This window comes from Panthera pardus, unplaced genomic scaffold (genome assembly GCF_024362965.1).
Source record: "Panthera pardus isolate Hobbes unplaced genomic scaffold, ASM2436296v1 HiC_scaffold_23, whole genome shotgun sequence".
Classification (NCBI taxonomy): domain Eukaryota; kingdom Metazoa; phylum Chordata; class Mammalia; order Carnivora; family Felidae; genus Panthera; species Panthera pardus.
This window is the reverse complement of record NW_026526799.1, coordinates 336004-349113: the sequence shown is the minus strand read 5'-3', so window position 1 is coordinate 349113 and position 13110 is coordinate 336004.

The window sequence follows — 13110 nt, the reverse complement described above, 5'->3', positions numbered from 1 at the left end:
ATACAGGTTCTTCATCAGGTTGGGGGAGTCAGGGGGCTGACAGCGGGCTGGGCTGTGGGGAAAACCCGGGGCTCCAAGAGGAGCACTCACTGCCTTGCGCTTTCCAGGGGATGCCGCACACCCTTCCCTGCGGGTCTGGGAGGTCCTTGCAGCCCAAGCAGGTGCTAGCTCCAAGCCAGAGGCGCCGGGAGTCCTGTACCGGATGCACTCATGAAGGACCATGGGGACAGCCTGGCTGCCTGAAACCCAGCCCTCCCACACCCCGAAATCAGTGGGGTCGCCGAGGTCCAGGCCACGTGCTGGACGAGAGCCTGAACTGCATGCTGGTGACTGAGCTAGGGTCTGCTTTCCTCCTCACTTGCCCCTGAACCAGGAGAGACAGAGACAGAGACAGAGACAGAGACAGAGACAGAGACAAGAGAGGGAAGAGAGCAGAAGAGTTAAAGCACATGGCGAACTTCCTGCGTGGTTACAGGTGACAGGTGACAGGTGACAGGTCGGTCTGTTGGCAGCTTCCCCACTGAGTGGAGCCCCACCCCAGGGTCCCATTCAGCCAGGGCTTCAACCAGCTTGGCCCAGTGACAGCCCCCCCCACCCCAAATCTCTGCCTCTGTCTTCCCTCCTGGGGAGCCACTGCACACTCACCCCCAAGGGTGGCAGATTAGGGCCTGTTGGGGGGGGGGGCTGGACAAGGGAGGATGGGAGCCATGGGAAGTGGCTTTTGTCCCTGAGGGACAGTCCTGAGACACCCATCATCAGGCTCTACAGAAGGTCCCACAGTGCTAGGCCCTGCTCAGCCCTGGGGACCAGGTGCTGGAAGGTCTGGGGCCAGGGTGCCTGCCGGGAGTTGGGGGGTCTGTGGGGAGGCAGTGCTCGGTGAGCGGGGGTGCCCGTGAACACTCATCGTGTGGGTGTTAGGGGCTGGTTGCTACTGGGGGTGTCCTGTGCCAGCAGAACTGGGTTCTTCTCCAGACACAGGTGTAGGTGGAAAGAAACTCACCCAGGCCCTCCAACTGGAGAATCAGGGAGGGCAGGTCAAGGGGGAGCTATGTACCCTGAGCACTCAGTTATGAGGTGGGACCTGCCCAACGAAGACCTCCAGAGGACAAGGGTGAGGAGGCTGTGTCCACGGAGCAGCTCAAGGGTGACAGCATCTTTAAGCCAGGGTGTGGGGGGGAGTCAGGGCTGGGGTCGGGGAGGTGCTGAGCAGTGCTGGCCCGAGGGCTGGATGTGGGCTCTGACTTGGGGATGGGTCACAGGTGTCTGGACATATGGGGGGGGGTCTGTCTCACAGTCAGGACTGTTCTGCAGGACAGGGGCTGCTTCAGTGGGGTGAGCCCCCTCCCAGGGGACGCACAAGCCAAGGCCGAGCAGCGGGATGCAGGGGCAGAGTGCACCCCCTACCACAGTGCTGCCTCCCAGGCCCTCCCCCACCCTTCCCTTCCAGTCCCGATGCCCCCGTTGCCGAGCCCCCAGCAAACAGATCCTGGGGACTTTGCTGGCAGAATCCTAAGACCCAGGCAAAGTCACCCCCTTCCCAGCGTGCATTCAGGGCCCGGCATCTGGGTGCGGCCCTGCATCTCTGGCCTGCAGGCAGTCCCTACAACCAGGCGCATCTCCCTTCAGCACTGTCTGCTAATCCCTGTGCAGCACGGGGCCCTCTGGGGCCCAGAAGGTTCCTTTGCACCTTTCCTGCAGGTCCTGGAGTAGAGAGACAAAGCCGTTCCACAGGGAAGGAGGAAGGGGGTGCAGCGCTAGGGTTAGACGTGTCCAGTGATGAGCCAGTGCGGCTCCTGGGCTGTAGGGATCGTGCCCAACAAGGGACCGGAGCTCCATAACCTAGGCCCAGGGCCTGTTGCCAGAAGGGACAGAGTGGGGGCAGGGCCAGTGCTCTGAAATGTCCATGACAGCCAGGCTGACAGTGGGGTGGAGGGTGAGGATTGCAGGAGGGGCAATCGAGGGGAGCCGATTGCTAGGAGGGGCTACAGGCAGAGACGTAGCAGCCACATGCAGGGGCGTTCAGTGAGGCCTGCTGGCAGGTGGCCTGGGCAGCTGAGGACAGGAAGCCACACTGTTCCTTTGCACAGTGCCTCTCTCGGGGGCCTGGGGCTGGCGGCCGCTGGGTCTGCCCATTCTGGAGCCCACCCTGACCTGCCCTCCTGCCCCTCCTGGTTCCCCGGCCCCCTCCACCCGCGTGCCTGAGCCAGAGCAGGGCCCAGAGGCAGCGCAGGGTAGGGACACACACTCAGTGTAGGGCTGGGTCCTAACCCGGGCTTGGCCACTTCTCAGAGACTTCCGTGGTCTCATGGGTCCCAGGTTGTTACGAAGGTTAATAAGGTGGCTGTGTCACACCCGGCACCGTCGTGGCCCCCGAGAGTCCCTATAAACAGGAGCTGCTGGCGGCTGACTCTTCAGTTCTTGTCTCAATCTTCCATGTTGCTGAAAGGCAAACCGAGGTCTACAGAGAGGGCGTGGCTGACGGAGGACCCCGCAGGGGCGGCAGAGGCGGGCGTGAGCTGGGCCCCGATGCCCCTTGTGCAGCCCTCTGCCCCCTCCAGTGCAGGTCGCGGGGCCAGCTCTGGCCGGCCCCCCCCCCCCCCACTCCGTATTTGCTGCCCCAAGAGGGGATTCCGGGCCCTGGCTGGCTGGCTGGTGGGGGGTGGGGGGGTGGGGGGGGAGGGGGATGGTGGAGGAGGGAGGGCTGCCACCTTGCTGTGTGCGTGTCACAGCTGTCCCTGGGACCCCGTGTCCTTGGCCACACGTCCGCAGACTCTCTGCTCTGACCCAGAGGGCACTGAGCCCTGGCCTGGCCAGAGATCATTCTGCCCTCACGTGGCTCCCTGGGCCTCTGGGGACCGCGTTGCCACTCGGCAGCGGACGCCTCAGTAGACCCCTTGTCAGTTAATTTGGCAGCTCGGTGTCCGGGGCAAGTGGTCTTTGAGAGGCATAATATGTCCACGTCAGAAATGAGTTATGGGATTCTCCATGGGGCTGCGGCCATGCCTCCCTCTCCAGTCCCTCCCCGAGAGGTTTGCTTTGTCATTAGCCCCTGTGTTTGCGTGTGTCATTGCCCCCCCCCCCCCCAGTCAGCGGGTGCCCACAGGGGACTCATTGGAGGCCCATTATCGGTGTGGGTTGGGAGGGATGATGCGGGGGTGATGGGGGTCGGCCCATCTGCACACACATGAGGCCCTTTGTCTCAGGCGTGGTGGGGAAGATGAATGAGGCCTGTCTAGGCCTCTGCCGCCTGGGGGACATCAGGGGCCGGGGACAGACCTCGGGCTGGGTGTCGAGTAGAAAGTGGCCTGCGCTCACTTCTGTGGACAGAACCAGATCAAACAGGTTTGAGCAGAGATAGCTGAAGGGGGCGGGAATGAAGAGGAAGCCAGCAAAGCCGGACGAGTCAGGAGGGGCTTCTGCCCACCTGTGCCGGGATTCCCCCCGAAGCTGATGGAACCTGTGGAGCCGGGGGTCCCCTCTGTCTTGTGCTCAGTCCAGGCCGACGTAGATGCCTCACGGTGGGGTGGGGAAACCGAGGCCTGAGAAGGCCAGGGGCAGGCCTGAGATCTTTTCAGGAATCAGCAGCAGAGCCAGGACATGCAGACACCTCCCCCACCGGGTGACGGCTCGAAGAGAAGGTTCTGGGAGCAAGAATGGGGCTCCTGCCCATCGCTGAGGTGTTAGGGGCTGAGCCTGAAGGTGGGCTGGCCTGTGGATGCAGGGAGCTGTCTTGTTTCACAGATTTGGGCGGAGCTGGCCGCACGACAGTGAGGGGACGTGGAGGCCCAAAACCGGGGAGCTGCTACAACATGGGTGGAGACCTACTCGGTGGTCACCAACCTTCCATGCCTCCCCATGGTCGCAGGGCACAGTCCCGACCCCTTGGCCTGGCTCCTGAGGCCCACTGTGACCGTCCTCTGCCCCCCTCCCATACCCACCTTGCGAGGGCAGCTGGTCCAGCCGCTGGAGACCATTCCTCTGGACTCACGCACACTGTTCCCAGCGCTGAGCCCTGGTGACCTCACTCCCCGGGTTCTGAGAGCCCCCCTTCCATGTCTCTCCTCCCACTGGATCACACACCCACGCCTCACCGGCTCCCCGGTCCCCACGCCGGTGGAGGTGCCCAGTGAACAAAGGGAGGGAGGAATCGAACCACCAAGGGCCCAACGCTTTGGGGACGCACTTCTGGCGTGCTTGCAGAGGACCTTCACGGGGTGCTTCCCTCCGTCCTAGCGATCTCCGTCCTGGGACAGTTTCTTAAGGAAACAACCCAAATCGCAGAAGGAAAAACCCTCTGAGACACGGATGTGCCACCCAGCGCCCCTCATGCCGTTAGCAGTGGGCGAGCGCTAAGTGTCCAATGGAAGGTCTCACTGTAAGTAAACAGATATGCGTCCTGCTGGCGTTCACGCGGGGGACCCCAAGCCGGCGGGGACAGCGGCGGGGACGTGTTGGCTCTAGAGTGGTCGGTGTTACGGCTGCACTGGGCCTGAAGCGCCAGGTTGCTCGTGCTGTGGTTGCACAGCTGCAGGGGCGAGGCCGACCTGCTGGCTCCTCCCCCGTCAGGTTCCGTGGTCTCAGGAGGCCGCCTTACGCTCACCTTTTGCACCTGGCGGGACAGCCCCTCCTCTCTGCCCTTCCTTTTCGAAGCCGTCTCGCTCATCCTGGTATTTCATTCTTCCATATGAGTTGTAGAGCCAACCTGCCAAAGATCCTGTTAGGATTTGGGTTGGGCTCCAGTTGAATTTGCAGCGTGTTGTTGCGAGAGAACCAATCTATGGATTGAGTCATCGTAGTATTAGTTCTGAAAATCAACAACAAAGTGACGAGGACACCATATGGCATAACTGCTTACGCTATAACGAAGGGGAAAATAGAATATTTTAGTGTTTAAAATATGTAGACATATTTGTTAAAAGGGGGACACTGACAAACCTTGGCATATCCCCCAAAGGGAGAGCAGGCTGAGGAAGGATGCTGGCAGCCGGCGCGCCTGGTGGGTCCGGTCCAGCCTGGAACCCTGTGGCTCTGAGGTTCCAGCACGGAGCTGAGAAGCCCCTCTGTGCCTGTGTGACGCGGAGCCCGTGGGACTTGCCCCCGAGGGCTGCCTTGGGGGATGGGGCCAGGCCGAGTGGACTCAGAGAGCGGCCACAGCTCCCTGAGAGCAGAGCCCCGTCCAGGGAGGGGGACGGCAGACCACAGGGGACATGAAGTCGCTCGTGGACTCCTGACCTCCTCCCGCCCCTTCACAAATCGCACACAAGACCTCGTGGCCTGCGATGTGAACCTCCAGGTCAGGCTGGCCCCTTGCGTGGCTGTTTCCAGGTTAACAGTGCTGGTGACCATCCTGGTCTCACAGACTGCAAACACCTGATCGGGGGAGGGGCTGGTCGCCAAGCTGCACAGAGGGGACCCTGGGGCAGCTCGAGGCGGGGTGGTGACCTGCTCAAAGCCACGTGGCAGGAGAGCCACGCAGCCCGCGTCCAACCAGGCCTCCCCCAGGCTTCATCCCCGACCCCACGGCGTTCTGCAGTTTTGAAGTGCTTGGAACAATAAAGACGTTTCCCAGGCGGACACGGTTCTCCCACCACAACCCCCACCCCACACACAAGGTAAAGCCTCCAGGACCGCTGTGTCAGCCCTCAGGGGCGATGGATGTGTCAGGGCAGAGACAAGATGGATGGGTCGTCCTTAATGAGCCGGTCAGAGTCCCCATCATGGGCTGGGGGGCGGGTGGCTCTAATGACCGCTGGGCCCGGCCTCCCTGAAGATGGACAGTCCAACCACACCATCCTTCATCTGTGCCCCCAAAATGACTGTGGCAGGGACACCCACCCCATCTCCTAAGGTCCACTCTCCCCGTCTCTGAGGCATGCATGCTGGGGGAGAACAGAAATATCAGAGCCTCATTAGGAACAAGCCAAAGGCAGAATCAATCACTTCAAGAGGGGAAGGAGGCAGGCAAGGGCCCCTCTTTGGGTGGAGGCAGGAACCCCACCCTGAGTGCCTCCCTCACCTTGCAAAACCAGGCACTTCCCCGCAGAACTTCCTGGGACTATGATTTTGCTTCTTTCCACCACGGAAAGGCAGGACGCACAGACTGATCCAAAGCCTCAGACAAAGGCCCCTTGACCATCATTACCACCTGCCCATCCCAGGAAGGGGACAGATGAGGCCTCTGCTAGGCTGTTCAGACCCCAAGGCCTCCCACGGGGCCCGGGCTCCCGAGAAGCAGCGTGGATTGGGACCAGGCTGCAGACGCACAGCATCCAGGCCTCCACCTCCCCTTCTCCCTCCTCTACCCACCCCCCGCCCCCACCCCGGTGAGGAACAGGGCAGACAAAGGCCTGGGGAGGGAGGGAAGTACGCAGCCCCCAGAACAGCTGCTATAGAGGCGAGCGAGCGTGTGCAACCAGCCTGAGAACCGCATCGCTGGCCGTCACTGAGGTCCCTTCTGTAGCAGGCCCGGCTGGGCTCTGGGCCCAGAGACTGCTCGCAGACTGCGGGCAAGGTGGACGTATAAATAAATAGGGCGAGCGCTCGGGTCTGCCAGGGGCTGTGGGGAGGGCCAGAGGCAAGTGTCGGGAAGCTTCCGGAGTTGGGGGCCTGTGAGCCGGGTCTGAACCATGAGGGGTTTGCCAGGCAGACAGAAGGGAGATCAGCACAAAGCGTGGAAGGGGCACGTGGTTTCAGGGGGCGGCCGTGGGGGACCTGAGGCCAGGCGGGATGCAGGGTCACGAAGGCCCTTGGGGCCAGGGCCAGGGCAGACTCTGAGGCTGGGGCACTGAGGAGCGGTTTCAGGGTGCGGAGGCTGCTTGCTGAGAATGAGGATGAGGCCACCGGGGCAGCAGCTGAGGGGACACGGGTGCCAGTCCCGTGAGGGCAGGGAAGGCCCGTCCTCTCCCCGGAGCCCGTGTCTGTGTGTCGGGTGGTGCCCCACAAGGTCAGCCTGGGCCCTGGTGAGGGTGCAGGGGCAGCTTCTGACGGTGCTCCAGGTAGACCCCCGGACTGAGGATGTGCTGGAGAGCTGTCCCCGCTCCCCACCACGTGGCCAGCAGCCATGGCTGCAGCATCCCGGCAGCCAGTGGTGGGGGCGGGGCGGGGGGGGGGAGGGGGGCTACGGAGAAGTGCCCTCCCTTCGTTCCCACACTAATAATCCCCTCAAGCAAACCAGGGAACGGAGCTGAACGAGTCAAGTGGTTCGTTTCCAAACCCTGCGGCAGAAAAAGGCCGTAGCTCAGGGTCGGCAGGTGCACCGTACCTGCCAGCCTCCACTGCTGCTGGGCAAGTCCCTTTCCCTCGGGGTGTTGGTTCCCCACCTGCGCAGGGACAGAGTTCCCAGCTCTGACCGCGTCCCACCTCCCCCTGCGCATACAACCACATTCAAGCTGTGAGCAATTACCATGTGCACAAGACGGACGCTAAAACTGACCAATGACCCGGCCAAGGTCAGCGAGCACACGTCAGAGCCTGGAAAAGGACCCCGGTCTCCTGTTCCCACATCTGCCCCTGTCAGAGCGATGGTATCCGCCTCGTTCACCCTGGTGGGAAGGTGCCCAGCAGTTGTCCGGTTTTCGTGTGCGTATTTGTTTCCAAGTGGGGGGTGGGGCGGAGTCATGCCTTCCCTTGGGGTCCTTCCCTGCTCCCTGGAACAGCCAGCCTGGTCAGGCCTCTGCCCCTGGGGGGGCCAATCCTCAGAGGCCCCTCAACTAACTGCGGGTCCAAACAACGTGGCCTGTGATTTCTGGCCTGGGCTCCGGGGAAGGGGAGGTGGGCTGTGCCCAGGGCCCCCTGGGACGATGCCCCATCCTGCGTGGGCACCGGGACATGGGCGGCGCTGGGAGGGGTCGAGCTGCCAGGCGGCTGGCTCTGCCCGGGAGATGCTGGCAGGCCGAGGGGGGCTGGGAATGCTCAGCTGAGGTAACAATACAGCCCATGAATCATATTTACAAACACTCCAGTGAGCAGGGGAGGGACGTTAATTAAATATTCACATCCTGCAGGGCCTCAGGGAGCCCTGAGGATGAGGACATGATTGTGCCCGGCAGGAAGTGTGGTGCTGCCGGAATGCAGGCTGTCCTGGGGCTCCTTCAGCAGCCTGGCGGGTCTTATTACAGTGATTAATTTCGAGTTATCAGCAGTAATGCAATCACCATCACAGGCCAGGAAAGCCCTCTTCATCACTCACAGCCCAGGCTGGGGCGGCCTCGGAGGAAGAGGGGCCTTGTCGCTGGGGGGGAGGGGAGAAGGAAGCCAGCGCCCCAGCGCCCGCCTTCCCCAGAGGGGCCATCGGGCCTGCAGACCTAGGCTGGCAGAGGCCGGAGGCCGCGGCCCCTCAGGTGGGGCTCGCGGAGCGCACCCAGCTGCCTCATTGATTGGACAGAAGCCCCCGGACATGTGGGGAGGCTGAGGCAGCTGCAGGAGCCCGGGGGCTTCTGAGGACCCACACGCCCCACATCCGTCAGTCTCGATTAAGGAGGGCCGCGGGAATGGGGGAGGCTCTCCAGCCACGGCAGCATTGTCCCGGAGACCCGGGGGAGGAGGAGGTGGGCGTCGCTCTCGTCTGAAAAACCATTAATCCCGAGCCGGTGATTGAGCCCCCGTGAGGAGCAGGCATTGTGCTGTGCTTGCACGTGCCGCACGAGGGGCAGCGAGAGGTGATTGATCAGGGACGAATGGGTGTCTCTTTCTTTATGGACTTTCAAAGGCACCATTTGGCATCCTGAGCGGGCGATCGATGAGAGGCAGCTGACCGCCCTGTGGCCACCTCCAGGCAGCAGGTGGATGGGCCCACGTGGCGGACGGTCGGAGGGCCTCTCTGTCGCCTGCTCTACCCTGTTAGCAAGGCCGGGACCCTCGCCGGTGCGGGGCTGCTGGCCATCAATTTACCCTCTCCTTTTGCACTGAACGGGAGGCTGGGACCGTTGCCGTGTTTCCTGATAAATTATAGCCGCCGGCCCCCGGCCCTGCAGCCCGGAGGATCCCAGCACTCGTATAAATCAGACTGGTGAAAGCTGAGGCTGTCATTTTCAAGAGCAGGGCATTCATTCATTCAGCAAACCTTCACGGAGTGCCCGCTAGGTGCCCGGGCCTCTGCTGACTGTAAGACCGGCGTGGTCTCGGCCTGCAAGCAGGCTGGACAGACACACCAGCACGCATGACAGGTGCCAAGGGGGCCTGCTGGAAGGAGCCTGGACTCTGGACCCAGCTCCGTCACCTCCTGTGTGATTTGGGCCGGGGGCTCAGCCCCTCTGAGTCTTGGTTCCTTTACCTGAAAAGGAGCCACGAGGACACCTAGCTCCCAGGACGGTGGTAGGAATTACGTGTCCATGTAGCACAGGGCCAAGCCCGGTGCCTGGCACCTGGGGGCCCAGTAGATGGTGAGTTCCCTCTTTCTCCTCTGCCCCCGCTGCCTGTGGCGAGCCCACCCTGGACCGTGGGAGGCAGAGGAGGGATGCTGGACTCCACCTGGGGTGGACAGGGAAGGAAGTGCCAGCGGGAGACGAGGGGTATGACTTCAAGAATAGGGGCTGAGGGGGGCGCTTGGGTGGCTCAGCCAGTTGAACGTCTGACTCTGGCTCAGGTCAGGATCTTGCTGTTTGTGGATTCAGGCCCACATCGTGGGTTCTGTGCTGACAGCTCAGAGCCTGGAGCCTGCTTCAGATTCTGTGTCTCCCCGTCTCTCTGCCCCTTGGCTCCTCGCACTCTGTCTCTCAAAAATAAATAAAAACATTTAAAAATTTTTAAAAAGAATACGGTCTGGGGAAGAGCGGGGGTTGTAAGGGCATGGGGTGTAGGGGAGAAACAGGGGCACCTGGAAGGCAAGGAGACAGAGGAAGGGCTCATGGAGGGTGCAGGGTGCTGAGAGAAGAGCTGGGAACTGTACCAGCCACGAGGAGCTCAGAGGGCTGGTCCCAGCACCGCCTGCAGGACCAGGGGCTGGGACGCTAAACTGTCTGTTGCGGTGGCTCAGGCCTGGGGCCTAGCCTGGGAAGAAGCATCAGTGGGCTTTGGGGCTGGAGAGAAGGCAGCTGAGCCACAGGAGGGGCCGGCTGGGCAGCAGGCCCACAGCAGAGACACACACGGCCGGGTGGGTCACCTGGAAAGGGCCCAGCGTCCACCCCGGAGCGCAGCATCCCCCTCAGACACAGGCTCACAGGTGGAGGGAGGATTCGGGGACCCGAGCAGACATGGCCCACGCAGAGAGAACTCCCCAGAGCACACAGGTGCCAAGAGTACAGATCGGAACACGCCGTGGACGCACACAGTCTGCAGCTGGGGAAACACAGCATACGAAGCGCAGAAAACACAGTCACGGAGCCGGTGCATCCGGACAGACCACAGCAGGGTGACCCGTTCATCCCGGTCTGTCCACGACTTTCTCACTTCACCTCCGAAGCTCCCGGGTCCCGGGAACCCCTCGGTCCCAGGCAAACCAGGACCGCTGGTGACCCCAAATCGGAGACACGCAGACACACGTGGCCTGACACACTGAGTCGCACACAGAACAGAGACCAAGCTCACACCCGCACACACCCAGGGATGGGCACGTAAAGGCTGGGACGCACACACGTGCACATACACACGTGCACACACCTACACCTACACCACTGAAACAAAAGCCAAGCACATCTTAGAAAGGGGGAAATCAGCCGTCGCATCAGTGGCCAGTGGGACATGGTCCCTGCTCTGATGTCACGGACACGCTTCAGGGCTGGAGGAACAGGAGCGAGCAACCGCGGCGGGCCCCACACCACGCTGTAGACACCCGACACCTGCATGTAGTGCTTGTCCTTCAGTGGTGTCCCCGACAGGCAGTCAGTGTCCCTCTCAGGCGGTGTCCCCGACAGGCGGTGTCCCCGACAGGCAGTCAGTGTCCCTCTCAGGCGGTGTCCCCGACAGGCGGTGTCCCCGACAGGCAGTCAGTGTCCCTCTCAGGCGGTGTCCCCGACAGGCGGTGTCCCCGACAGGCAGTCAGTGTCCCTCTCAGGCGGTGTCCCCGACAGGCGGTGTCCCCGACAGGCAGTCAGTGTTCCTCTCAGGCGGTGTCCCCGACAGGCAGTCAGTGTCCCTCTCAGGCGGTGTCCCCGACAGGCGGTGTCCCCGACAGGCAGTCAGTGTCCCTCTCAGGCGGTGTCCCCGACAGGCGGTGTCCCCGACAGGCAGTCAGTGTCCCTCTCAGGCGGTGTCCCCGACAGGCAGTCAGTGTTCCTCTCAGGCGGTGTCCCTGACAGGCGGTGTCCCTGACAGCTGTGTCCCTGACAGGGTGTCCTCCAGCAGGAGAGGCAGCCTTCCCAGCTCCTCCGTGACACCCTCAGGCTGGCTCCCAGCTCTCAGACCCCTGCTCTCCTGCTGCAGCCTACGGGACATCCCCTTACCTTTCCCTGCCTTTCGAGCCATCAGGCTGTGCTCTTGCTGCTGCCTCGGTCCGAGATGTTCACCCGGCAAACTCAGAGCCCTCCAGCTTCCCTAGGTGTCTCCTTCCCTGAAGGCTCCCGGCCTGACCCTGGCACAGTCCTTCCTTCCTGCTCCTGCATCACGTGGATGCTCCCGTGTCCCTCTGTCCCTGGGCCTGTCCCTCTTACTAGGGGCTGGCTTGCTACTCGACTTCCCTCTTCCCCTCCACCTCATGGAATTTGGGGACCAGCCTCACCCCTCAGCTTTTAGGAGCCTCAGACCCTGGATGGCACACCCTGACTTCTTTGACCTTGAGCGAGTCACTTAACCTCTAACCCCCAGTTTCCAAATCTATAAAGTGGGTGTAATAACAACCCCCTTGGGTTAGTTTGAGAATTGCAGGCCCTTGGACAAAGTAGGTGCTTCATAAATATTTGATGGATGAGTGAAACCATCGCTCCAAGGACAAGCCAGAGCTCCAATGGGGGCTGGTGGACGAGCCAGGACTGAGAGGGGTGCACCGCCCTTGGTTTTCATGAGTTCCTTTTACCTCTCAGGGCAGACATGGCTGGGATTTTCGTTTCCACGTCACAGAGGAGGACACTGAGGCTCACCGTGCTTTGACTTGCTCCACAGGGAATGGGCTCTCGATGGCAGTCTTGGACTAATGCCCAGGTTGACAGAGTTGGACCTGCCACACCCCTTCCTCCGGCTCCGGGTTTTAAGCAGAGTTGTTCTCTGTAGGTTCAAAGGTCAGAAATCCCATGTCCTGGAGATCGCCACAAGCCTGATGCCTGGGGCCGGCAGCCAGGGATGAGGGCCCCACTCCGCTTCATCGCTTGGCCCGGGCCCAGAAGCCCCCTCCATGTGCATGATGAGCCAGCAGAGTGGGGTGGTAAGAGCTCACATCTGGGGCCAGCCCTCCTGGGCTCACTGCCCAGATCTGTCCCAACCAGCTGATGACCTCCTGTGCTGCAGTCTCCTCACCAATGACTGAGTGCCACTCACGGGACAGCGGGATAGGATGAATGAATGCACGTGTACGCGTGTGAGTACTCACGGGACAGCGGTGTAGGAGGGATGAACCCATAGCTGCGTGTGTGAGTATTCATGGAGCACTTGCTCCCATGCCTGATACTTAGTAAAAGCCAAGAACTGTTAAGGACTTGTGCTTGTTCCTCTGTGGGACTCCGTGGTCGCCAGGACCAGCACCGGCCTGGTGACGCCCGCCATCCAGTGCTCCTTGCACTCCGTTAACCTGGAAGAAGCTCGCCCAGAAGGGCAGGTGGGCGCCTACCCCGGCCTTGCCCCACAATCCAGGTCTTCTTTGTCCTGTTCTGCTGACTCCCAGATTGTCCCAGCAGTGTCCCCAGCCCTCCCCCCACACACACACACACACAGAGCTGTCCTGAAGACCCCCACTGGGACCCTCTCCAGAGCCCCCAGCTTTCAGGGACTGAACTCTGACCCCCATTCTTCCGGCATGAATTCGGCCTGCCTGAGGGCATGGGGCCAGGCCAACGGGCCCCTGGGAGGCTGGGGCTCTGGCCTGCCTCCAGGCAAAAGTAGCAAAGCTCAGCAAAAAGGCCAGGATGGAGGCAGGTCAGTGGCCTGGGGGGAGCTGGAAACAAGGGGTCTGCAAAGGCAGAGAACAAAGGGGTCTTGGAGAGAGGGCCCAGGCCCCAGCTCCTGCTTCTGAGAAATCTGCCTCAG